The 27,208-nt window shown below is 46.5% G+C and overlaps 1 protein-coding gene across 3 annotated transcripts in view; it reads left to right on the top strand.

Moving 5' to 3' along the window:
• Window positions 1-11,569: 11,569 nt before the first annotated feature.
• Window positions 11,570-27,208, top strand: part of DGLUCY (D-glutamate cyclase) — an 847,613-nt gene continuing 831,974 nt past the window's right edge. Inside the window, exon 1 of one of the 3 annotated variants that reach the window (XM_069637445.1) lies at window positions 11,570-11,661. The gene's annotated coding sequence lies outside the window, so the exon portion shown is untranslated. Of the gene's footprint in view, window positions 11,662-12,342; window positions 12,364-27,208 lie in introns of those variants that run through there. The other 2 variants (XM_069637447.1, XM_069637446.1) reach the window with 2 other exon arrangements.

Raw genomic sequence — 27,208 nt, 5'->3', positions numbered from 1 at the left:
TTGGTGCAAATTGCGGAGGATCTTGAGAGCGAACCTATAAAGACGATGGCTGAGAACTCAGTTTCAACGGCCTCAAAGAATAAGCAAGTGAATGCTGATGGAGTATCTAACTCAATAATTAACACCCAGGATCTTAGAAAGGCAGTGGATGAGTATATGACCAAATTTCATTCTAAGCCATCTTTGACTCATCCACTGACCCGGGTCGTTATCCCAGCAGTGAAAAAACCTGAATCAGAGGCTGATGGGAATACAAACATTGGGAGGGCTTCTGATAATCAACTAATAATACCCTCCCGAAATGATTTACCAGTAATAGATCCAGCATCTAATGCCCAAGACAGTCTACAAAGTAATATTTTAATTTCAATCAAAGACTGTCTAGTTGCTCTGACTTCCGAACAAAAAACTCTTAAATCATCTCTGAAAGCAATGAGCAATAGTCAATCTGATCTAGTAAAATCCTTCGATGGAAGAAACAATCCTAAGAATGTTTCGTTTAAATCTCCAGTTGAAGAGGCCAAACGTTGTCTGCATATAGAAACATCTAGTAATCAGAGTCGCCCTGGATCCAAGGTATCTAAAAGCAAAATGCCCCCCCAGTTATTTGCCTTGTTTCTTAGCTGTCGTGGAGGCTCATTCCCAAAGTACACCATGAATAGACGAAGCATAATGCAATTATTCTCGGATGTTCCGAGTCTAGAGGACATCTCTTCTGGGGATGTAGTACAAGTAGAGTTTCCTGATGACAATGATCCAACAGTGTCCTGCTTGTGGATAAGATCTCGCATCATTTATAACATCATTTGGTCTGCTAGATCTGACCTTTTTGATCTGGGCTTTAATTTGATTCCAATCTCAAAAGAGCCCCTGGCTGCTGAGATTGCTTTAAAATCTACTAGTCAGGTGACTAATGATGATGGCAATTCAGTTAGGGGATGTAGTTGTGGGAAAGCATAACTAAGAACAGATGAATTTGTTGCGCGAACCCAGAAATTTGTAGTCACGAGCTGGAACACCAGAGGACATAAACATCTGCTAAATAATGTGAGTGGTTGCTTGGAAGAGTGCGATTTAATTCTTATGCAGGAAACCTGGCTAACTGTCCCACTATCCTGGGACAACCACTATGTCCATTTGGTCCCAGCTATCAAGGGACAAAAAGGTAGACCTATGTCAGGGTTGACAATTATCTCTAAAATGACCACGACAAGTATAATTTCAGATGGGCCTAACCCAAATCCTTATTTGCAATGTTCAATAATAATGTTCCATAAACTGAAATTCTTAGTTATAAATGTATACTGGAACCCAATTGCAATTTTAACTTCCACTTTTTTTAATGATTTGAATGCACTGATAGAAGATACTATAACCACTACAGAGATTGCGCATGTAATATTAGCTGGGGACCTGAATTTACATCTGTTGGCACCAACTAAGAAAAGAAATATGGATCGGGTTTCCCAATGGATGGTGTTTATTAACACCTGGGATTTAATAATGCTAAATGGAGCAGTCGATACTGACAAGCCACCATCTTATACTTGGACTTGTGGGACCCAAAATGCTACAATTGATTATATGTATGTTGATAGAAGGTTATTTGAGAAATTATACGAGTTTAAGGTAAGTCCAACCACAGCAAGTGATCATTGGATGCTGAGGGCTGAGTTTTCAATCCAGGTTAAGATTGAACCTCGATATTGTCAGTATCAACTGAATGGTCTGGTTATAAATCCCCAACGGAACAGGTTACAATGGTCATGTGATGCACTACACGCTTTTGCGTCCAGTGTAACAATTGACCACCACGGCCTGCTGAGAGGCATGGTGTAACGCTCACCTGATTCCCGTAGAGGCGCCGGTCTTGACTGGGCGTATACCGTATCTTCAAAGGTGATGTGTAACACACGGCTGGCTCTTTGGGCTGGACCTCTGTGCACTGTATGTCTGACTCGAAGGGTAAGATGTCTTAGGTAAGTGAACGCTGTGCTCTCCATCTGCCTCGGGGCAGGGTGCTGTAACCAGTTTCTTCACTGGATAAGGGGAGCAGGCCTCTTGACTTCAGAGGACTGCTGTCCGTCGTTTACTGCACGAACGGTAAGTTTCGAGTAATTCTAATGTCTTTAAAGTCTTTAGTGATGATGTCTCTTGTTTTGCAGGGTTCCGGCGATGGCGAATGACGGGCTGAAGTGAGTTGAAGATGGAGCCCGTGTGATGAATAGAAGCGCCTGGAAGCACGTAAGTAAGCGCTTGTTGCCTGCTTCACGATGCGCTCTAACTGTCTTTTTATTTTGCAGGTACAAGTTCGGAGCGGCTGCAGGGTGCCGGAATACCCACTGGGTTAGATGTGGAAAGGAGTAATGGCACGTGAGTATTAAAGTTCCCCAATGTCTTTAAACGCACCTTGTTTTGTCTTTCAGATGCGGGATGCAGCGCCGAAGGCCTCCGGAGCGTGCGAAGAGTAGGTAAGCCTTTGTCTTTCAGATGCCGGAATGCAGCGCGAGGCGTTGGTGACAGCCGATGGACCAGGTAAGTGAAGAGCTGTCACTGAAGACCGTAATGCTAACCTGTTCTTTCTTGTCTTTATAGGTGTTGCTGAAGACTGGATTCAGGATGGTAAGCGTTTTTCCTTAGGCCCAGGATCAGATGCAGAAGACACGATGAGCGTTCTGCTGCAGAGGATGCAGAATAACGCAAAGCAAGATTCATCCATCGGGTGTGGTTTAAATAGCCTCCTGTAGTGCTTAGGTGTCTCCTTCCACAGCCACGCCTAGGTAAGAAAAGAGTTCCTGCTTTCCAGAAGAGTTCCAGTGTTCTGAATCTAGGGAGTGGCTCCTGCCCCACCCAACAGGAAAAGTAGTTCCAAACAGAAGAGGATCAGAGGCTCAACTGGCAGGCAAGTAAGCAGCATGGTCTGCTGCAGGTAAGTCCACCCAAGCATTATGAGCCCGGCGCTTTCAGCGCTGGGACTGGGCATATTTATGAGCCTGGTGCCACTGGCGCCAGGACTGGGTCCAAAAGGTCCCAATTGGGACTGGTTGGCACTCGGAACCTGGGTTATGGGTCTGCTTCCAAGGGAGTTGGGAAAACCCTGACCTTTTGGAAGCAGAGATCATGACACATGGACTCACCCAATTATCATGATAAAATACATCTCTTTGCCTCTGTTTCGTCTCCTGGTATTAGAAAGGGTAATAGGTGTCATAACCATGTATTTGATCAGGGCATCAGAGAGAGAAAAGTGCATTACCGAAAACAGAAAAGGCAGATAGCCCTTTTACCGGTACATTATCGAGAGTCTGCGTTACGCAAACTGAAGACTAACTATAAGAACTGGGTCCGGGGCAGTAAGGCAGCTATGTTCCAACATGATGGTGAAAAGTGGTTACAGGTGGCTAAAACTAAAAATACATCGCAAATTTGGAAGTTGTTAAATAATGGAGTAGTTGGTACACAATCAATGGTTCAACTTAACGGTGTATCGGAGAAGAAGTGGGTGACCTATTTCTCTGACATATACGATCTTCCAAATAAAAAAATCTCACAACCAAACTTCAAATTAATTAACCCATCTTTTCAGATTAATTTTGATCGAGAAGATGTGTTATTCTATATAAACAAAGCAAGCTCATCAAGAGCCCCAGGGCCAGATGGTCTGTCAAATTTTGTATTAAAACAGAATCCGGAATTATGGGCATCTATTTTGTATGATGTCTTTCAAGCCGTGCAAATTAAACAAGCAGTTCCTCCATCATGGTGTAAGGCCATTACGGTACCAGTCTATAAGAAGGGAGATCGAGCGAACCCTGCGAGTTACCGTCCGATTTCTCTTCTTGACGCCCCGGGTAAGATCTTTAGTAGAATTATTCTGAGAGATCTCAACAACTGGGTGTCAGAAGAGAATCGACGAGATCCATTTCAAACTGGATTTGTAGCAGGTCTTGGCACCAGTATTAACATAACTACTCTTAATGCAATTAAAGAGCTGTATGCATCAAGAAATCAACCAATTTACTTAGCTTATGTTGATTTTCGAGTAGCGTTTGACTCCGTAGATCGGAGTCTGCTATTTGAGAAATTATTAAAATTTGGGTGTCCACCTTCGCTTGTATATTTAATATATTTACTCCACTCTAATACCTCAATGAGGGTTAAATTGAACCTAGAAGGGCTACTATCTGAAGAGATCTTAACCCAACGAGGCCTGAAATAGGGATGTATTCTTGCCGCTACATTGTTTAATTTGTTTATACTTGATTTAGGCAACGAATTCAGTACTGTAGTGAACGATGCTCCTAAACTTGGGAACCAGACTATTGCATGGCTTTTGTATGCGGACGATTTAGTTCTCATTTCGCAAACGCCGAGTGGCCTACAAAACATGCTTGATAAATTGGACCAGTATGTCACCAGGAATAATCTTATTTTAAACCTGGAGAAAACACAAGTGATGGAATTGGGGAGATATAAGTCAAAACTAAGGAAACAGTATTGCTGGTTTTTGAATAAACAAAAGCTGAACGTAGTGAATGAATATAAATACCTGGGAGTTTTATTCAGTAATCCTCCCACAAACATGCCTCAAAGAGACAGTCTAAAGGGTAAACTGTCCACACTAATATCTCAAGCGAGAATTCTGCAACATAAGTATGGTAAATTTTCATGTAAGCATATTCTTATCTTTTACCAGCAAAAGGTACTTCCTATTATTACTTATGGGTGTGAGGCTTGGTTGCCTTTGGAGGCTTGTTATTGGAATAAACTCGAGGCAAAATTCTGGAAGAAAGTTTTGAATCTTCCAAATTCTAGTCCAACAGCACTGCTTCGCTTTGAGTTGGGAATCCTATCAGTAAACATACATGCATCCTGGAAGAGATGCTGTTTATTTAGGAAATGTGTGTTGGGCCTGGAGAGTAATGGTATACTTAAGATTCTGGCAGATTATCTACTACGCTCGGTACAATTATTTCCATCCAGTTGGAGAGCGGCTGTCATGTCTCATTTGACGGAAGCAAACATCTCATTAGATATTTTACTAACCAATCCTATTAAAGCCAAAACTAAATTATACCAACTTGATTGGAATATAACCCAACAAGATTGTTTAAAATTAAAAGATTTTGATAGAGCTCTGTTTGGGCATAAAAAATTCCGCCAAACCACTGATTATTTACTGAAATGTCCCTCTCATAAACTCAGAAATCAAATACTGAGATTCCGCCTGAATTTATGGCCGACCAAACAAATTTTGTTAAGGAGGGGCATCATTAAGCCAGATGCTTCATTTTGCCGATTCTGTAATGATGGACTAGCTAAAGAAAGTTTGAAACATTTATTAATAGAATGCGTGGCTTTAAAAATGCAGAGGAAAGACATTATTGATAAATTAACAAGGCACCACTGCATAATACGTTCTAATGATGAACTATGGAACAAGCTATTTGCGACCCCAAAGATCACTATAAGAATAGCCACTATTCAATTCCTAAATAAGCTTCTATGTCCAATATGTCCAAGTAACCAACTGGTTTGACAAATGGAAGAATTGGAACAGAACAGGGTATTTTTTTTTTTTTTAATACATTGATAATGCGTTCATATCTGTGTCGACTGTGGTGCTTTTAACTTTTAATTTTTGATCTGTTAAATCAATTATGTTAATCACATGTGATACTGTATGATCTTTTATTTGTTCATTTGGTATACTCTGACTATTTGTATTGTATATTGCATTGAGTATATGTTCCTGTATAAAATTACGTTTTGTTTTGAAAGGTTAATTTAATTAGCCAACCAAATAAAAAAAATATATATATTTCAAGGAACGTGTGATCCGATGTTAAGTGGGCCTTGTGTGTCGCGTGTCTTTCCAGTGTGCCAGGAAAATGCAGTGTCTTGTTGCTGTGTGGTGTAAGGCCCTGGAGCCCCCTCTGCGTGACAGACCACCACGGGCCGGGTCCACCCAGGGGCACTGCAACGAGAACCGGGCACTCTGACTGCCCCCACCCACTACAGTCTCAGCCAGCGCCGGATTGCAGAAGGAGGAGGCTGGGCAGCGAGGGATGAGCCCTGCAGCAGCTGGATACAATAAGGGTAGTTGTTCTAACCAGCTGTCCGGCGTCTCTGCCGTTCCCCGGGGCCGTGAGTAACCATGTCCTATCGACACACCGCACGACCCACAGCTCTCGCCCTTCTGGGCAGGCTGGCAGGCGGAATCGGGTGTCCCAGAGTGTTATGGGCTTAGGTGGCCTTCGGGGGGGTGCACTTTTCTTACCAAGGGGATGCTAGTATAGGTGTTGTCCTCGAGTGCTCCCGCACTACTCATGCAGACATGTACGTGGCGTGGCAGCCTCTTCTTTGTATTTCAGCATCCGCTGCTCGAGGGGTGCCCCGGTGGTGTCCGGAGCACGTTGCCAGCATAGCCCCACAAATGCAATGGGTTGCGGTTGTGACAGCTTGCGGGTGGGAAGGTAGGCTCCACTCACTCCAAGGCCTTTGTGTTCTGCCAGAGCCACGGGCTCTCACAGTGAGCCGCTGGTTCCCTATGTCGGCCCGCCGCCCAGCCCCAGCTCCTCGTGCCGTGTGGATTCGAATTCTGGGTCGTACGGCCTGATTTTTCTCGTTATTTCTACCTAGGCTCCCTGGGGATATAGTCAGGCAGCATGGCCAGTGTAGGCAACTCGGGTGGCTCTGAGATAGGATTAGTTTGCAAAAGGATTATCACCGGAGAGGAGCTCTGCAATGAGGCAGCCATCTTCGTTGCGCGCAACAGAGCCCCCCCCGGGCAGGGAAAGCTTTTGCCTTCTGCGGTCCCGTGAGCTCCTCGCGCACAAACAAGTCCGCTTTTAAAAGTCAAGCAGGTAACATACAGAGCAGCAGTGCTCAAGTATAAAACAAATAAATAAACATGCGCGATAGAGACACTACGGAAACCACACACAAAAAGCGTAGAGGTGTATTATCCCATGTAAGCTGTGCTGGGAGATTATGAGCAACCCTCCTAATCCTACTGTACAGATGGTGTTGCAGGTCACTAGAGCACCAGCAAACTCCCTGTAAGTAAACACTTTCCAAGGTCGTACAAAAATCGCAGCACGCTCTGCATAGGCAGCTGCGCAACAAACATTCAAACAGCACATTTAGAAAGCGCACTTCTGAATGCGCGTGCGCCCAATGCGCGAGTGCCACAGTTTCAAAAATGATTTCCAGGTCAAGGGGGCGGGTTTCACAATTCGATCTGCAGAATGAGTAAATAAAGCAATATAAAAGTTAATCAGTTTACAAATAGCTACCAGCAGATATTGAAGAGTAGCTTAATTTCCATTTACTTCAAAACTGACCTTGTCAACAGGGCAGCAATAAATTGAGTTCAATGGTGGAACTTCTAACATGGTTGACAGCCAAACAGCACACTTAGAAAGCGCACTTCCGAATGCGCATGACTGAATGTGCGCGTGCCAGTTTAAATAATGATTTCCAGGTCAAGGCGGCGGGGCTTCACAATACGATCTGCAGAATGAGTAAATAAAGCAATATTAAAGTAAATCAGCATACAAATAGCTACCAGTAGATATTGAAGAGTAGCTTAATGTCCAATTACTTCAAAACGGACCTTCTTGTCAAGAGGGCAGCAATAAATGGAGTCCAATGGTGGAACTTCCAACAGGGGTGACAGCCAAACAGCACACTTATAAAGCACACTTACGAATGCGCGTGCCGAATGTGCGCATGCCACAGTTTAAATAATGATTTCCAGGTCAAGGCGGTGGGGCTTCACAATTCGATCTCCAGAATGAGTAAATAAAGCAATATTAAGGTAAATCAGCATACAAATAGCTACCAGCAGGTATTGAAGAGTAGCGTAATGTCCAATTACTAAAAAACGGACCTTCTTGTCAAGAGGGCAGCAATAAATTGAGTCCAGTGGTGGAACTTTCAACAGGAGTGACGTCCAAACAGCACACTTAGAAAGCACACTTCCAAATGCGAGAGCCCCGAATGTGCGCGTGCCACAGTTTAAATAATGATTTCCAGGTCAAGGGGACGGGGCTTCAGAATTCGATCTTCTTGTCAACAGGGCAGCAATAAATTGTGTCCAATGGTGGAACTTCCAACAGGGGTGACTGCCAAACAGCACACTTAGAAAGCGCACTTCCGAATGCATTGCTTATGAAACCTCCTGAAGCCTCTGATACTTGCACTATGTCAGCTTTGCACTCTAGCTTTCTCAGTTCTACCTCTAGTAGTTGTTGGTCTTCTATGCTTGATTGCATACGACTCAGGGGATATACCAGATTTGGTGTTGTGTGTAGATTTATGTGAAAACCTCATACTGTGTCCAAAAACCCAAGCATCTTTGGATATAGAAAGCCAAGAGTCTACATGATTTGCCAATCTCCCCCCTATAGCGGGGGGTTCTGTGCTTAAAACGCACCTGATTTTGCTCGTCCTCACCTGAGTTATTCTGTTGGCCCTATCCTTGTTGCCATCGTCTGCCCCTTCCTCGGGAGGGGAAGAAAGGGTTTCGTTTTCGATCTTCTTCATCTCTCCATTGTGTTCTATCGCTAAAGGACTTGTTGTAGTGGTATCAGCTGGAAGAGTGGCCCCTGCCTCTACCAGCCCTCACAAAAATGTGTCTGCCAAATACGTTCTTCAGTGAGGCTTGCGCTTTGTCGAGGGTTGCGTAAGAGTTGGCAAACTTGGTCAGTTCCTTTATAAAGGCGTCTCTGAACAATTTCCCTTTTGCGGCTGCGGTAGGCTCCGAGGCCGCCAGCTCGCTGAGCTTAGGGTCTATCTTCACGAACAGCGACCTCCTCCTTTTGGTAGTAATTGCATAGTTGGCATTTCCCAGCATGCAAATGGCCCTCTGTGCCCATCCAGTTAAAATCACTGGATCCACTGTTTCATTTGTCTCCCAGGCCTCTTCTGCCATCGGGAGAATCTTTGTGAGAGGACCTCCGATGTCCAACATCTTGTCTTGGCAGGAACACCAGGACCTGTCCAGTCCTTTCCTCACATATCTCCCCATGAAGGTGACCATCTTCTTGTCAATCGGAGGCGTGTCAGCTATTGCTTTGGGGAGGAGTGGTCTTGGGCATTCAGCCCTTAGTTTACTCCTGACCTCCTTTGCCATAGGCACCCTCAGGCATTTCTTAATATAGGTCGCCACCTTCTTAGGTGGCTCCCACTCTGAAGATCGGGGGTGGATTAGAGCCTCTGGGTCAAAATCATTACCCTCTTTGACATCTTCATCATCAACCTTTCTTTTCTTCTGAGCTTTCTTGTGCTCCTCATCCGAAGATGATATTGATACTACTTCCTCCTCAGAGGACCCTTGCCAGTCGTCATCCTCTTCGCCTGAGCTACTGGATGACTTGTCTTGCCACCTGCTACTCTTCCTGCTGGATCTCACCTTTTTACCTTTGCCACTCTTCCTCTTCTGTGGCGTGTCCGGGGGTAGGGGGCCTGTTTGCGGGCTGCTTCTTTTCCCCCTTTTACCTCTCCCGTGTTTAATAACCTTTATTTCTTCCATTCCTTGGGAAAACTTTAACCAGTCCTCCATCAGAGTCATCTGCTGTGATCTTTGCTATCATAACTGGTGCTACTCATCTTCGGGTATTGGGAGAGGGTAGTCTTTCAAATAATGTATTTTCCAGGAGTTCTGGGCCTGTTACCTTCAAAATAACACGGATGTGTAATGGGTGAGTCCAGCTGCTGTATCTCAGCCAACAGGTTTTTTAGGGGACTGTGCTGTCATATATTGAGTGTTGCTACGCTCTTTTGGCCAGCAGAGACGCTGTGTGTGGTACTCGCACGTACCTTCGGAATGTTTCTGTGGAGATCTGTAAAGAACCGTCTTCACTGGAAAGCGATATCTCTTGTCCGGTGAGTTTCGCTCCAACAGTCACGGACGAGTGAGGCGGGGCGGCGGAACTAAGATTCCATCGTGCTCCCATCACCTCAGTGACCGATGTGCCCCCTATCAATCAGCCTCTGTAATTGCGGTCGCCGCAGGAGCCGGCAGACTGAAGCTTAACAACTCTCCTAAGCGGAATGTTCTGCCACGCTCCCGCTGCCTGCGCTGCGCCTCGCTATGTCCTATTTGCAGCTGCACGCGCGAAATCAATTAAAACCAATTACTCATGCACAATATAAGATTATGAATGAAAATGGTGGAACACTTAACTGGCTGCACAAGCAGCAAAGAAAGAGGGGTTTTCAAGGGAGTTCCCGTGTTTATGAGGAGTTATGACTGTGGATTGGACATGTTTTGACGTGTTTGTCAGGAACTAAAGACTTGAAACAAGTGGGACTTGTAGTCTTTATCTTTGTAAGTGGTTGTATTATTGTTTGTTTCATTGCTGCTTGAGAAGTAAAGTTAAGGGAAAAGCATAATCCGAGCCTCCGGTCTTGAGATAGAATTAACAGCGAATAATCCAGAGACTAAGGGAGACAAATAAGAGTGAAGGAGGTGACATGAAAATATAAACATTTCACTGAGAATGTTTGGAGGGAGGAAGCGCCATAGATGCCAACCCTTGCGATTAAGGCGGAAGACTCCTGATTTTTCTGTCAAAGATGATGGTATTTTTCACTTTCTCCGGCCTAAAATATTTCTTAGCCATAGCTCTCAATTCACATGCTTTAAGTGGGTGCCACCCGTCTTTCAATCAGCTGACTCACCCGCCAAGCCCCCTCTACAACATTCACTTCAGTGGGCTCTCACCTGCAAAAACAAATCAGGTGTTTTCACCCGCATTGGCGCCACAAAAGATTGAGTACTATGCCAACCATAATGCAATTCAATGGCAAACTTAATTCTCCTGCTTCCTATGACAAAGTCTGCATCCCAGGCAATCCAAAGCGTTGGCATGTATGTAGCTATACTGTACCGTTATACCTTACCTAAATCAATCCATACTGCAAGCTGATTTCTTAAGCCATGGCACCCCAAGTATGATCTTGAGACACTAAACTAAGGTGATGTTATCTTACTAGTCAAGTGATGGAGCACAATATATTTTCCCATCACTTGGGCAGTTCACAGGAGTTATTTTGGACTCTGAAATTGAATATGGAAACACTATTAAGTGTAAACAGTCAGTGATAAGTACCTAATTGTGTATAAAAACACAACATATGTTTCTAAAACATTTTATGTTGGAACATTTTATATTTCTGTCTTTTTTCTACACAAAAAAGTGTGGATATTTCACAAATAATAGTATGCACATTTTAAGCAGCATTAAAATCAATGACTAATGTTTACAAAAAGTAATGATAGTGGGCATTTTGTAATAGTATAGGATTTTGGAATTATCTGACCACCTTTCACTCATCCCAGCTTCTCTCCTCCCCGATCCACTGCCACACATTGTACCCTACATTTTTAGAGAAAACATTAATTCACTATCAAGTGACATCAAGCACTCGGCTCCACCAAGAATCAAGCCAGCTGGATCTCAGCCCCAGAAAGTATTTTATAACAAACGACCTGTTAGCCAGACTCCAGGGTATAGACATTGACAAAGGACTAATACTCAGCAACGAGTATTTCTTCTCTGTTTATTCCTTTGAACATATTAATATACATGACATTGGGTGTTTGTTGTCAGGGCAAAGGTACAGAGTAAAGAAGATAGAGAAGCCACGTAGGTAAGAGGACGCCAGTAAAAAAAGTGTCTGTCCACGTCACGTGCAGAGCTTGCTCTCATGTGGAAGACGTAGTTGGCCGCTAACTAACTGATAAAATAATATCGCACAAGATTCTGAATATTATTTTTACGTGTTAGCGGGTGCTGGCACGGGTCTCTCACTGCACGGGGTTGTTCCTTCTTGGTTAAGCGCTACTTTCCTCTGGTGCGTTTAATTCACGTTAGGAGGCCAAGTTGTGGGGGCGTGGCACATACGGGTTCTGCTCCGCCGGCTCCACCTTGTCGCCAATGTGTAATGTTGGAGGTCGGGTGAAAGAAGGACGCTGTTTCTGTACTCGCAGTGCAGAGCTAAAACAATACAGCAGGCAGCTTGCTCGTTCTGAGTGGGTCCTCCCTTTACGCGCATCCCCCACTTTATTCACTTCACTGGTCCTTTGTCACGTGAGGCGGGCTCACCCTCTCTCACTTGATTCGGGATCTCAGTGTACGCCACACTTAGGACCGTCAGCTCTTTATTTGGCAGGACTCGTATGGGAACTAGACACACACAATAAACTAGACACACACAATGCGCTGATTACAGGAGGCGCTATAGAGCTTTTTCCGCAACGGGAGAGTGGTGTGCAGGAGGACGTTGGCCTGTCAATGAGTCGTAGTTCATAGGAGGGAGAGAGGCAAAACCGCGATACGGACTGGAAGAGTTGTAAGTTTTGAAAAGGGGGGACAGGAAGTGCTGCATGCCGGTCACACTGATGCAGTGTTGCCAACTCCTCAGTAAAAAAAGTAGTTATTGGCTGTTCAAAAAGCAGCTAGAAGTAGCTAAATGACATCATCGCCTAATTTGCATAATTTGCCAGGTGCATGATGGGTGATTGAAAATCAGAGAGGCAAACATCTGTGAATTTCACTTTAAAAAATCACCCTTCTAGGAACGCACCAGTATGTCTGAAAACATGTAGAATGTACTAGATGTGACTCCAGGTGGCTTAAGGTTGCCTGTCCTGGTGCATAGAGCCCCAGGGAATTCATTACTTTTCCGGATCGAGCCGTATACTGAATTATATATTGATATTTTATCATAGTGCAGTTTACTTCTGGAATACAAAGTTTGACTTTTATTTATGTTTTGCTATTTTCATTTTTGCAACACAGTTGTCCAAACATGTTTGACTGCAGACTTGTGGGTTTATTCTGACAAAATGCACCAATGGAGCTTTCTAAAATACACAACTGATGGCACACGATGGAAAGATGTTCAAATCTGTTAAATATTCTTAATGCAAGTGAACATTGAATTCACTTTCTAAATTCACAGGGGAAAAACCACAGAGCCGAAAGGCAACGTTTGCCAGTACCCTGCAGCAGCAGCCTGATCAGTGCAGCACTGCACGAAATGGAGGCTGAGCCTGACCGGCTGCGGGATGGCATCACGCTCTGCTGTTGCATACACTGGTGACCCGACAGCTGTCGAGTCAAGAGTTACGTCCGCATCAGGTCAGTTGCTAGTGAGAAATCTAGCTACTTTTTTTTCATTGGTTTGGAAACCAATAGAAAAAAGTGTAATTCCCAAACCAATGGAAAAAAGTAGCTAGATTTCTCGCTAGCCGCTTTTTTAGCAGAATGTCGCTAGGGGTGCGCACTTTCTCGCTAAATATAGCGAGAAAGTCGCCAGGTTGGCAACACTGCACTGATGGCGCCGTTTCTCGTATGAGAACTAGGCATTGGTTGCTGACGTTGAATGACGTTGGTGAGGCGGACTCAGGCAGGGCGGAGCGGTATCTGGGTGGATGATGCTGGGCTCGAGGAGGCGGAGCGGATTCTCCAGGAGAGTGCAGGGGGTGAGTGTGCATGGATGAGATGGCAAGGAAATCAAAGGGGTGTGAGAAGGCTGAGAAGAAGGGGTGGTGAAGGAGGGTTAGAAGAGAGGGAAGATGCTGACTGTGAAATCTCCATCTGTGGAGGGGGGAATGAGGGAAGTGAGGGGCGAGTTTGTAGCAGGTCTCCACAGAGGAATGATGAAGGGGGGCTGGACCGGGGCAACTCTGGGCTGGGGACCCAGGAAAAGTGTGCTTTGGAGGGGCTGGAAGCCTCAGGGAGGTGTGTTTGGGGAGGAGTAGATGCAGTGGGAAGGTGTGTGGAAGGTGGTGTTGAAGACTGATAATCGCGAGAAGATGTTTCCGGGGGAGAATTTGATGGAGATTGCCAGATGGGTGAAGGCGGCTGTGGGGGATGTTACTTGGGTACTAGTGCTGGCTGGGGGACGGTTGTTGGTGGAGGGGACGGATGCTGGTAGTAAGGCTAAGATTCTGGAGGTACGCTGTCTGGGTAGGCATGCAGTGCGAGTGTTTGACCAAAGTGGTGTGTCGTGTAAGGGGGTGCTGTATGGAGTGCCGGTGTCTGTGAATATGTCTGAGGTGGAGGAGCAGCTGGCGGGTGTGGGGGTGGTGGAGGTTGGGGAGGAGAGATGCACATGGGGATGTGGTGTCTACAACTGTGGCAGTGAGGTTTGCGAGAACGGAGTGCCCAGAGGTGGTGGAGATGGGTTATCAGAGGTTCCGTGTGAAAGTTTATGTGGTGATGCCGTTGAGGTGTTATAAGTGTCAGCAGTTTGGACATGTGACGAGAGTGTGCAGGAATGAGAGGCATTGTGGGAGGTGTGGAGGAGATCACGATATTAAGGAATGTAAGGTGGAGACCCTGGAGAAGTGTGTGAATTGTGGGGGAGGGCACTCGACTGCGTTTAGGGGGTGTGAGAGTCACAGGGTGGCGAGAGAGGTGGTGCAGGTGAGGGTGGCGGAAGGTTTGTCTTATGCGGAGGCTGTGGCAAAGGTGAAACCGCTACGGGTGGTGAGTGAGGTGTGTGGGAGGGAGCCGGTGGTGGATGAGACTGTGGGAAGGAAGAGTATGGTGGGTGAGATGAAAGGCGTGGAAATGGTGGTTGTCCCGAAAACTGAGTTTATGTGCTTTATGGTGAGTGTGCTTGAGCTGGTTCAGGGGAATTTGTCTGTCAGTATTTCGGATCTTATGAAAGGAGTGGTGGAAGCGGGGAGGAGGTTTTTGAGTGTTGTGGACGTGTTGGAACTGGATGTGTTCAGGATGGTTAATAAAGTGTGGAAGCAGAGTGGGGTGTCGGCCTGAGGATTTTGCAGTGGAACGCGAGGAGTTTGTTGAGGAATGGGCAGGAGTTGAAAGCGGTGCTGTGTGGGGAATTGAATGTTGATGTGGTTTGTATTCAGGAGACGTGGTTAAGGGGTGATCTGAGATTTGTGATTCCGGGTTTTGAGTTGTTTCGTAAGGATAGGTTGGAGGGGAGAGGAGGGGGTGTGGCTCTGGCAGTTCGGAAGGGGTTGGTTGCAAGAGAGATTGTGGTGGATGGAGCAGTGGAGGCCATCGGGGCGGGGATTCGGGTCGGGGGATCGCAAGTATTGGTGTTAAATTATTATAATCCGTGTGAGGTGGTGGAGGTGGGTGTGCTGTCTGGAGTGATAAGGGGACATGTGGGACCTTGTGTTTTGTGTGGCGATTTTAACAGTGCCAACACGTTGTGGGGTAGTGATCGGAACAGATGCAAATGGGGATCTGTTGGAGGACATGGCGGATTAATTGAGTCTGTTTTTGCTGAATGATGGTTCGGGTACGTGGTTGGATGTGAGGACTGGGAAGTTGGCGTGTTTGGATTTGACCTGGGTGTCTGCTGCGATTGCTGGAGAATGTGATTGGGAGGTGTGTGAGGATGGGGATATAGGGAGCGATCATTCTGGTATTTTGGTGACTGTGAGGGGTGAGGTAGAGATCAGGTCACGGATGTCTGGGAGCCGGTTGAATTTTAGGAAGGCTGATTGGGAGATGTACAAGGGAGTGTGTCAGGAATTGATTGTTCCTCGAGGTAGGGATGGGGGGGTGGATGAATGGAATGAGCATCTGGTGCAGGGAATGAGAGCAGCGTCTGTGGCGGCAGTTCCGGAGATTGAGAAGGGGGAAGGGTGGGAAGGTCGAGGTTCCTTGGTGGTCGGTGGAATATTCGAGGGCTGTGGCGGCGCGTAAGAAGGCTAGGGCCAGGGCGGTGAGATCAGGAATGTTGGTGGATTTGGTGGCATATAAAAAGGCTAAGGCGGTGGTGCAGAGGGTAAATAGGGAAAGGAAGCGTGGATATTGGAGGGGCTATTGTGGGTCCCTGGGGAGTGATTCTGGTGTGGGTGAGGTTTGGAAACAGTTCAAGCAGATGTCCGGATTGATGAGGCCGCAGGGTGGTGTGTCAGTGTTGTTAAAAGGGGAAGAGGTGGTCAGTGAGGATGGGGATAAGGCAAATTTGTTGGGGGAGTATTTTGCGGGGGTGCACAGTTCAGGGAACTTCCCAGAAGCGGTGAGGCTAAGTATGGGTGTGGTTGAGGATGAGATGCGGGAGTTGTTGGCGGATGTTGGGCCTTGGGAGGAGCAGTATGAGGTTCCGTTTTCTATGGTGGAGTTGGATGGGGCGATTCGGAAGGGGAAGTGGTCTAGCCCACGGGTGGATGGGGTCATGTATGTATTTTTGGAGAAGTTGCCAGTGGAATGCAAGTTAGAGGTATTGGCTTTATTCAGTGAGATCTGGAAGAGTGGAGTTATGCTGAAGTTGTGGAAAAGAGCGATTGTGGTGGCGATTTTGAAGGGTGGCAAGGTTCCTACTGAGTGTAAGTCGTATAGGCCGATTGTGCTGACTGTTGTGCTGTGTAAGGTTATGGAACGGATGGTAGTTGAGCAATTGGGGTTTTATTTGGAGTCAAATGGGTGTTTGAGTGATTTTTAGAGTGGGTTCAGGAGGAATCCGTCAGTGGCTGATCCGTTAGTGAGATTAGTGACTGGGGTGGAGGAGGCATTGTGCGATGGGGAGTTGGTGGGAGCGTTCTTATTGGATTTGGAGAAGGCGTATCATATGGTGTGGAAGAGTGGGTTGTTGGTGAGACTGTTGGAGATTGGTGTGAAGGGGAGGATGTTTCGGTGGATTAGGGCGTTTTTGGCTGATAGGACCTTTCAGGTGAGAGTGAGGGGGGTGCTGTCTGAAGTTTGGAAGATGGAGAATGGGACGCTGCAGGGAAGTGTGATTAGTGCAATGCTGTTTAATGTAGTGGTGGATGGGTTGATTCGGGCTTTGGCGGGAATCGGGTGTCAGGTGGATTTCTTCGCAGATGATGGTGTGGTATGGGTAAGAGGGCGGAGTTTGTTGTTGGTGCAGAGTCGGCTGCAAGCTGCGATAGTGCGTATGGAGGACTGGTCTGGGAAATGGGGCTTTTCGGTGTCTGTGGATAAAAGTGTGAGCATGGTTTTCTCGAGGAAAAGGGTGCAACAGGAGTTGAACTTGGTTTTGAAAGGTTTGAGGGTGAAGAGCGTAGAGGAGTTTCGGTACTTGGGGGTGATTTTGGATAGGAAGTTGAACTGGAATTTGCAGGTGGATGGTGTGGTGGATAAGTGTAAACATAGGTTGAATTTGTTGCGGGTGGTGTCTGGGAAAGAGTGGGGTGCGCAGCAGAAGTGTTTACGAATGTTGTATATGGGGTTGATTTTGAGTGTGATGGATTTTAGATGTCAGGTGGCAGTGGGTTTTACAGCGAGTCAGAAGCTGCGGTTGGATAGGGTGCAGGCAAGGGTATTGAGTGTGTTCGGGTGTGATGAGGTCCTTTCCAGTGAATGCGGTGCAGGTGCTTGTGGGGGAGATGCCGTTGGGGTGGAGGAGGGATGCGTTGAGTATGAGGTGGTGGGTGACGTGCAGTGCGAAGAGTGTGGCTCATCCGGTGCATGAATGTTTGAAGTATAATTGGAGGTTTGACTACTATGGAGACCGGTGGAGGAGGAAGGGGGGCACTTTGGGGTTTCACATGTGGGAGAAGGGGGTGCAGTGGGGTGTGGGCGAGTTGTTGGCTGTGATGGGTACGGATTTGGTGAGATGGCCGATGTGGATGATGGGGGTCTCCAAAGGTGTGTTTAGAGTTGGCGAGTGTGGTGTCCAAGAAGTGGGGTTTGCGGGGTGAGATCAAGACTTTGTGTCAGGCGTATGTGGCAGGGAAGGAAGGATGTAAGGTGTTCACGGATGGTTCGAAAGATCCTATGCCTGGGAGAGTGGGTATGGCGTATTATCTGGAAAGCACTGGGGAGTATAAAGTGGGGCGACTGACGAATGATGTGTCTATTTGTACGGCTGAGTTGGTGGCGATTGCATTGGCGATTGATAGTGTGTGCGAGTTGGGGTATGGGAAGGTGGTGGTGTTCTCGGATTCATTGAGTGGGTTGCAGGCGATTGTGGCAGGGGATGGTGATAGGAAGGATGTGATTTTGAACATCAGGAGGAAGATTGATCGGTGTGTGCGTGGGGGAATGGATTTGGAGTTGGCGTGGGTCCCCAGTCACAGTGGCATTTTGGGTAATGAGTTGGTGGATCTGGCGGCTGGTGAGGGTATGAGAAGGGGAGCGGTTGATGTGAGGTTGCCTTTGAGTGTGGATGAGGTGAAGGCTGTGGTGGTGAGACGGGTCATGGATGAGTGGCAGGAGAGGTGGGTGAGTGGGGTGAAGGGCAGGTGGATGTTTGGGGTTCGTGGGATAGTGTTGGTGAAGGTGGATGCGGGGAGTCTGGAATGGAGGAGGGGGGAGGAGGTGATGCTGAATCGGTTGAGGATAGGGCATGTGGGGCTGAATGACTGTCTGTTTCGAGTGGGGAAGCGTGAGTCGAGGGACTGTGCGGTGTGTGGGGTGCCTGAGACTGTGGGACATTTTCTGCTTAGGTGTGAGAGACATGTTGAGGAGAGAGAATTGATGAGGGTTCGGTTGTCTGCGCTGGGTGTGGCTGAGCTGAGTGGGAAGGCTTTGCTGGGAGGTGACTGGGTGAGAGGCAGGAGGAGGAGCAGTGTGATGTTGGATTTTGTGAGGCAGACGGGGCGGTGGGAGGAGTTGTGCGTTTATGTGAGCTAAGTATTGATTAGTGGATTTGGTGCACATCATCCTTTAGGATGGGGAAGCGCCTGCGTGGGTCCGCCCATGCATCCGATAATTAAGAAGAAGACTATTTGGCAGAGGCAAACCTCATTAAAGGCAGTGCATGCAGATCAAAGGCTTGCTTTAAGCATAAACGGATTATCACTTCAGGAACGTGATGACTTTGTTTTTCAGCCTTCCCTGCTCGGTTTCTGGACATGTTTGCGGCCTTGTGAGTTTGTAGTTTTACTATGGGCCAAACCTGCAAGCCCCAGGTCAGTTGATAGCCATTTCAATGTTCAGGCGATTCGGTCACGTTTGATAAGTTCATTTACAAAACAGCCATTGGCAAAACAAGTTGGTCTATTTTTGAAATTTTCAACGGTGAAATTATCTCTATAAGGAACCATAGGACAAAACAAGTCGTATCCCCTATATGCACAAAGGTATGCATATTATTCTTGTCAGTACTTACTATTTGAGGTTTTCGCTTGGCGAGAATTACCAGTGCTTCTAAATATCTGCTAGACTTCTGTGCAGCCATATTTGTTTTTTAATCCCTCTGATCAGCACCTGCTAAGCATGCTGCAGCAATCAGCAAGATTCACTTGCATACTGATACATCTTTGTTTTGATTAGACACAGCTATTGCCTTCCTTTAAAACAGAGGTCTAAGTGAATTGACAGTATTGTGAGAACAAACATGGGCAGAATTAATTTAAACATTTTTGTAAATAGTCCTCTATACACACGCACCAATTTCTTTCACCTTCAAAAACGGTTATTAGTACAAGACAGTGAGCAAAAAATATCAACAGCTGCTTTATTAAAATTCAACATGTTCTGAAAACGTGTATCGTTTCATAGAAAAATAATAAAACATTATATAATGTACGTTAGAAAAGAGGACTTGAAACCTATTTATTTTTTAATTTATTGGAATTTTTGTTCAACGTTGGCTCTACCCAAAGGGTCTCGGTGCACCTTACATGGTTCAAAGGTTGAAAAGTGGAAAGTGAAACAAAAGTTAAAAAATATTTTCAGGATAGGATAGGAAGATTACGATAGACAAGTTGAGCAGGGGAGTTGTAGGGGCGGGGTTATATGTAGGGTAACAGGTATGTTTTTAGGCTCTTTCTGAAAGCATTAATGGAGGTTGCGGTGCAGATGTGAAGAGGTAGGGTGTTTTAGACTCTGGGTGCCTACAGGTAAATGCTTGTTTTTGTGTGCATGTTAGTTTGCATGGTGTAATGTGTCGGAGATGATGGCTTGCTTGTTTGTGTTTGTGTGGGTGATGGGTTTGAGTTTGTTATGAATGTAAGATGGGGTTTTGTGGTGGATAGCTTTGAAAACAATTTAGAGTCCTTTTGAAGGCAATTCTCTGGGGCACTGGGAGCCAGTGGCGCTGGGGGAGAGCTGAGGTCATGTGTGAATGTTTGGGTAGGTGGAGGGTGAGTCTGGCTGCTGTGTTTTGTATGGCTTGCAGATGGACATGGGTGCCGTTGGGGAGTCCATTGAGGAGAGAGTATTGTCAAAGTCCAGCTTCCAGAAAACAAGTGCTTGGAGTGCAGTGCAAAAGTCGTCGGGAGGAAGGATGGGTCTGAACTTTCGTAGGAGGTGTAGTTGTTGGTTGCATGTCTTGGTGTCAGCAGCTATGTGGTGTTTGAAGCAAAGGTTGGGGGTCACAGTCAATGGAAAAGCCAAGGGATTTGACAGGTGTGCAGAGTGATGTGTGTGTTGTTCATTGCAAGTTCTTAGATCTGGGGTGGTCGGGGGTTGAGTTTGGGTTTGTGTGTGGGGGGAGCAATGAGGAGGTATTCTCTTTTGGAGGGGTTGATCTTGAGGAATAGGATGACGAACCATGTGGTGATGGGAGTGACGGTTCCATGTGGTAACTAATAAATAACGAAAACATCTTTATCTTATAAAAAATAAGGAAAACATTTCACGTTTTGACACCCTCCGCACCCCTTTTAATCCCTTACCCCACCCCATATATACTTTTAACATACAATTTGACATTTTTTCATTCTTTTCGATTGGTTAAAAACGATATGTTATTTTTAATTAGTTATTATCACTGTATACCGGAGAGACAGCTTTTGAGGATGTAGAGTTGTGAGAGGGATGTGGTTTCGAAGTATATTGGCGTGTCGTCTGCATGTTGGTGGAAATAAATGTTGTGTGTGTTAAGGGTCTGCCCAAGGGATTCAACATGTAGGTTGAAGAGGAGTGGAGCTAGGGAGGAACCTTGTGGTTTGACGTACTTGAGGGGTCGGATTGAAAAGGGGGCAAGAAGACAAAGTGTGTCCTGTCAGTAAGGAAGGAGGTTAACCAGTCAAGAATGGTGCATGAGAGTTTCATCCTGTGAGCTATGGTCCTGACTAAAATAGTGTGGTAAATGGTGTCCCGGGCTGCATAGAGGTCGAGGAGTACGAGTGGTGCTATGTGTTCTTGTCAGTGATGTTATGGAGGTCATCAAGTATGCAAAGTGTACTCGTCTCAATGCTGTGTCCAGGTCGAAAGCCAGATTGGAAGGGGTTGAGTAGGTTGTTTGTGGTGTTACAGTTGGGGAGAGACAAAGCATTCCTTGATTCTGGGAAGGGATGGCAGGATAGTGGCCGAGAGATGTTTTTTTGTTTTTTTTTAGGAGGCTTGGGATTTGCCCAGTTTTTAGTGCAGAGGGGATATTGCTATGTGAGAGACAGGAGTTGATGTTTGTTAGGAAAGATTTCCCTTGGGTGCAATTTTCCCTCCATTTATGGCCTTCCCCCCCTCCCCCAACCAAACTTTTTGCTTTTGTTTGGCATATCTAACCTGACTTTTTTGCAGTGGGGCACAGCCTTCCGCTGTGCTCCTCTGGGCTTTTGCTTATTTGTTATGGGGAAATGGACACGTCCTTCAGGCTATCAGTACTGGTAAACTATTTTTCCCTTAGTCTTTGACTATGTTGCCCTTTCTTGGTACCTTACAGTACTGCGCATATGGGTCCTTTTTGTTTTATGGCTGTAGCCACCCTCTAAGGATTTTTTGGTGTTTGTACAAGTGTGCCTAGGAGGAACTGGTGGCAGCAGTTTACTTTTAAAGTATTTTTACTTTGTTTTTATGGACCATACCACGTTTTCCGCGTTTGGCCCAAGACTGTGGCCAGTGCCGAAAATGGCCGTGCCATGAAGTCTTTTGTTCTGTCCTTCAGCCATTTTGTCCCTTTGTCTAACCCCTGGTGAAGAGACCCCGGTATTCCCTTATTTGGGCATGCAGCATCCTGCGAAAACTGCATCTTTTGCGTGCTCCTGCATGTCAGGTGTGCTAGTGCCCAGGAAGAGGGTTTGGACTGTCTGGTCCCAATCCACACTACTGGTGCAGGTATATCTGGTGGACATGAATGACTGGAACCACTGTGGGCCACGATTGGCCTGCGCCTGGCGTGCATGCAAAAGAGCAGATCTTCCATTGGCTATCCCAGATTTGAGCGCAAAACAAATCTTGGCTAAGAGAAGGGGCTCTGCATCCATTCCAGGTCGATCACCTGAAGTTCACACGGAACTACAGAAGGAGCCAAGTATCCTGAATGAAGGAGCAGACTCGTGGAACTCCCAGAGACATGCTGGAAGGTTTGGTACCCTGTGTCATGATCTCTGCTTCCAAAAGGTCAGGGTTTTCCCAACTCCCTTGGAAGCAGATCCATAACCCAGGTTCCGAGTGCCAACCAGTCCCAATTGGGACCTTTTGGACCCAGTCCTGGCGCCAGTGGCACCAGGCTCATAAATATGCCCAGTCCCAGCGCTGGAAGCGCCGGGCTCATAATGCTTGGGTGGACTTACCTGCAGCAGACCATGCTGCTTACTTGCCTGCCAGTTGAGCCTCTGATCCTCTTCTGTTTGGAACTACTTTTCCTGTTGGGTGGGGCAGGAGCCACTCCCTAGATTCAGAACACTGGAACTCTTGTGGAAAGCAGGAACTCTTTTCTTACCTAGGCGTGGCTGTGGAAGGAGACACCTAAGCACTACAGGAGGCTATTTAAACCACACCCGATGGATGAATCTTGCTTTGCGTTATTCTGCATCCTCTGCAGCAGAACGCTCATCGTGTCTTCTGCATCTGATCCTGGGCCTAAGGAAAAAGGCTTACCATCCTGAATCCAGTCTTCAGCAACACCTATAAAGACAAGAAAGAACAGGTTAGCATTACGGTCTTCAGTGACCGCTCTTCACTTACCTGGTCCATCGGCTGTCACCAACACCTCGCGCTGCATTCCGGCATCTGAAAGACAAAGGCTTACCTACTCTTCGTGCGCTCCGGAGGTCTTCACACTGCATTCCGGCATCTGAAAGACAAAAGCTTACCAACTCTTCGCACGCTCCGGAGGCCTTCGGCGCTGCATCCCGCATCTGAAAGACAAAACAAGGTGCTTTTAAAGACATTGGGGAACTTTAATACTCACGTGCCATTACTCCTTTCCACATCTAACCCAGTGGGTATTCCGGCACCCTGCAGCCGCTCCGAACTTTTACCTGCAAAATAAAAAGACAGTTAGAGCGCATCGTGAAGCAGGCAACAAGCGCTTACTTACGTGCTTCCAGGCGCTTCTATTCATCACACGGGCTCCATCTTCAACTCACTTCAGCCCGTCATCCGCCATCGCCGGAACCCTGCAAAACAAGAAACATCATTACTAAAGACTTTAAAGACATTAGAATTACTCGAAACTTACCGTTCGTGCAGTAAACGACGGACAGCAGTCCTCTGAAGTCAAGAGGCCTGCTCCCCTTATCCAGTGAAGAAACTGGTTACAGCACCCTGCCCCGAGGCAGATGGAGAGCACGGCGTTCACTTACCTAAGGTGAGAGCGTTAACCTTTGGGGTTCTACAGGAGAAGAGAAAGGGAAGAAGAGAGAGACATTCAATAACCCAGTTCCTTAATCCCATATTTTCTATCTGCAGACATCTTACCCTTCGAGTCAGACATACAGTGCACAGAGGTCCAGCCCAAAGAGCCAGCCGTGTGTTACACATCACCTTTGAAGATACGGTATACGCCCAGTCAAGACCGGCGCCTCTACGGGAATCAGGTGAGCGTTACAGAACGCAAAGCCTACCACAAAACTCCCGTCCAGGCGCTATGGAAACCTCGGATACCGACCAGCTAGCCCAGTTACTTGGGGAACTAAGGGCAGAAGTGCATGCAGCCCGTCAGGAAACGAACGCTCTAAGAAGGGAACTGATTATTTCCAAGGAGCGAACAGATGATCTCGCTAGACAATTGCTACAGTCACAAGCCGGACAGACCCCGTTACCCGCATCTGGGGGAAATCTTCCTTCTACATCCTCTATGAATCCAGTGCAGATCAACCTACCTGGGAATGTACCTCTGGCTCCGCCCGAACGATTTTCTGGTGACCTAAAGAGGTTTGCAGTATTTATCAATCAGTGCCGGTTGCATTTCTTATGCCGGCCAGCAGCCTTTCCAACTGATCAAGCTAAAGTAGCTTTCGTGCTTTCGTACCTTAGTGGCAATGCGGCAGACTGGTCGATCCCTCTAGTAAATCAAGATGATCCGGTCCTCCATGATTTTCAAGCTTTTCAGCTCAGTATGGAAAAACTGTTCGCAAGACATTCACAGGGGCAGGCCTTGGACAATGAGCTTCTTTCGTTGCGACAAGGTAATCAAGACCTTTTGGCTTATATTGCGTCTTTCAACAGACTGATAGTGGAAACTCAATGGCCTGAGGACAAAAGGATTACGCTGTTTTATAGAGGTCTACGTGGAGAGCTCAAAGATGTGTTAGCCCAAGTAGTGAATCCCCCACAAGATTGTTCGGACTATATAGACTTAGTCGTTCAAATAGATCACAGACTGCAGAACAGGAAGGCCGATCGTTCCAAGTTTGATGCTCGAGTATTTTCCAAACCGCCAACTCCTTCCAAAGGAGTATACTCCGGGGAACCCATGCAAATAGGGGGTCTGAAAGGTCCTCTAACACAAAAGGAGCGGGAAAGGAGAAAACAGTTGCAATTATGCCTCTATTGCGGAAACTCAGGGCACTTTCTTCGAGACTGTCCGGTGAAACCTGCCAAGAAGGCAGTAGGAGCTGCAGTTACCAAAGTTACAAACTCTGAGCAGGGAAACGACCTCGCCCGACAAGAATAGAGGTCCTCTTGCCGAGCGTGAAAACCAGTTCCGTGACCTCGCATTTCGTGATACCTATGGTCCTCATTAGCCCTGATAATCCGGATCGATTACATGCAATTGAAGCTTACGTCGACAGCGGTGCCATCGGCAATTATGTGGATCATGAAATGGTTGAGGATGAATCTAACTCTTTGTCCCAAGGCTGTAAAGGACGTCATTACTACGGTGGATGGTACGGAGATAGCCTCCGGGCCAGTAACGCATACCACTCAAGAGGTGACGCTAGTAAGTCAAGATGGACACCATGAGAAGATCGTGTTCGATGTGATCAAGGCCCCTCAGTTTCAGATTATTCTAGGAATACCTTGGTTAGAGAAACACAATCCTCTGATCGATTGGCGAGCAAGAACGGTCCAGTTTCCAGAATGTGTCTCTACTTGTCACCCTCCACCTGGTGTTGCACTGGCAGCAATTTCTTCAGAGACTCCCCAGTTACCTCCCGAATACCTAGAATACCAAGATGTTTTCCGGAAGGATCAGGCTAACTCTCTACCTCCTCATAGGTCTTATGACTGCCAGATAGACCTGATACCTGGATCTACTCCTCCTTGTAGTAGAATTTATGCCCTCACCGAGCCTGAGAACCTTCACCTTCGACAATACCTGGATCAATACCTGGCAAATGGGTTTATTCGTCCTTCCAAGTCCCCTGCTTCTTCAGCTTTGTTCTTCGTTCCAAAAAAGGAAGGAGACCTTAGAACTTGTATAGATTATCGCTCCCTGAACCAGATCACCGTTAAGAATAGATATCCGTTACCTTTGATCCCTGAACTCCTGGACCAAGTCAGAAAAGCATGCATATATACAAAGCTGGATCTTAGAGGAGCTTACCACTTGGTACGAGTAAAAGAGGGCGATGAATGGAAGACGGCCTTCCGCACCAAGTATGGGCTATTTGAATATCAGGTCATGCCCTTCGGACTTTGCAATGCCCCGGCCGCCTTTCAATATTTTATGAACGATGTCCTCAGAGAGCTCATAGATGTGTGTGTTGTTGTTTACATTGACGACATCCTTGTTTATTCTTCATCGGAATCTGAACATCGGAAACACGTGAAAATGGTCCTCGAAAGATTGCGTCAACACAAACTTTTCGCTAAGTTGGAAAAATGTGTTTTCAACGTGACTGAAGTCGAATTCTTGGGATTCATATTATCACCTGGCGGAGTGCGTATGGATTCAAAGAAGGTCGATGCAGTTCTCAAATGGCCATCACCATCCTCCGTAAAAGGTGTGCAAAGCATGTTAGGCTTCGCTAACTTTTACCGCAGGTTTATCCCCGAATTCTCTCTAATAGTCCAGCCCATCACTGCCTTGTTAAAGAAAAACAAACGTTTTGAATGGTCTACCGAGGCGGAACAAGCTTTCCAGGATTTGAAGACTAAATTTATCTCTGCACCAATCTTAAAACACCCTCGCCCCGAACTCCCCTACATCGTGGAAACTGATGCTTCAAGTCTTGCCATGGGGGCAGTTCTATCACAAAAGGACCCGGTAACCAATCAGTTGCATCCCGTGGCATTTTGGTCCCGCAAATTCTCGCCTCCTGAAATCAATTACACGATTACTGACAAGGAACTTCTGGCTATCAAGTCTGCCTTTAAGGCTTGGCGGCATTATCTGCTGGGGGCCCGACACACCGTTACTGTGATTACGGATCACCGAAACCTGCAATATTTGAAAACCGCAAAAGCCCAATCCTCTAGACAACTCCGTTGGGCATTATTCTTTGCCGAGTTTGACTTCATAATTACCTATCGACCTGGTACAAAGAACGGTAAAGCTGATGCCCTTTCTCGGATGGGAGTGGAAGAACACTTGATCAACCCTAAACCTGTACCAATCATTCCCGAACAAAGAATTCTGGGTGTAATCGCCACAGAATCCATAGAGGAAGTTAAGGATAAAGCCAGGCAACTTGTAACTCCAGCAGACATACAGAATTGGCATCTGCAGGGAAAGGACTTTGCAGTAAAGGACAACTTATTGTATTTCCAAGAACGATTATACCTACCCAGCACAGATTTACAGAAAAAAGTAATCTCTTGTTATCACGATTCTTTAATGGAAGGACATCCCGGTATGGCCAAGACCTCAGAAAAGATCAAGCGCTACTTCTGGTGGCCGTCTTGGAAAAAAGATATCAGAGACTTTATAATGTCCTGTGGAGTATGCGCCCAAAACAAGAGTCAAAAGGAAAGACCAGCAGGCCTCTTACGCCCTATTGACATCCCACCTCGCCCTTGGCATACGCTTTCTATGGACTTCATCACCGATCTACCTCCATGCTCCGGATACAATACGATTCTAGTAATCGTCGACTTATTCTCCAAGATGGCGCATTTCATTCCGCTCAAAGGCTTGCCAACAGCAGCAACTCTGGCCCGAGAATTTCTCGAAAACATCGTCCGAC

Source organism: Ambystoma mexicanum, chromosome 14 (genome assembly GCF_040938575.1).
Source record: "Ambystoma mexicanum isolate Mex_15411 chromosome 14, UKY_AmexF1_1, whole genome shotgun sequence".
Taxonomy (NCBI): Eukaryota; Metazoa; Chordata; class Amphibia; order Caudata; family Ambystomatidae; genus Ambystoma; species Ambystoma mexicanum.
This window is presented reverse-complemented; position numbering and strand designations above follow the sequence as displayed.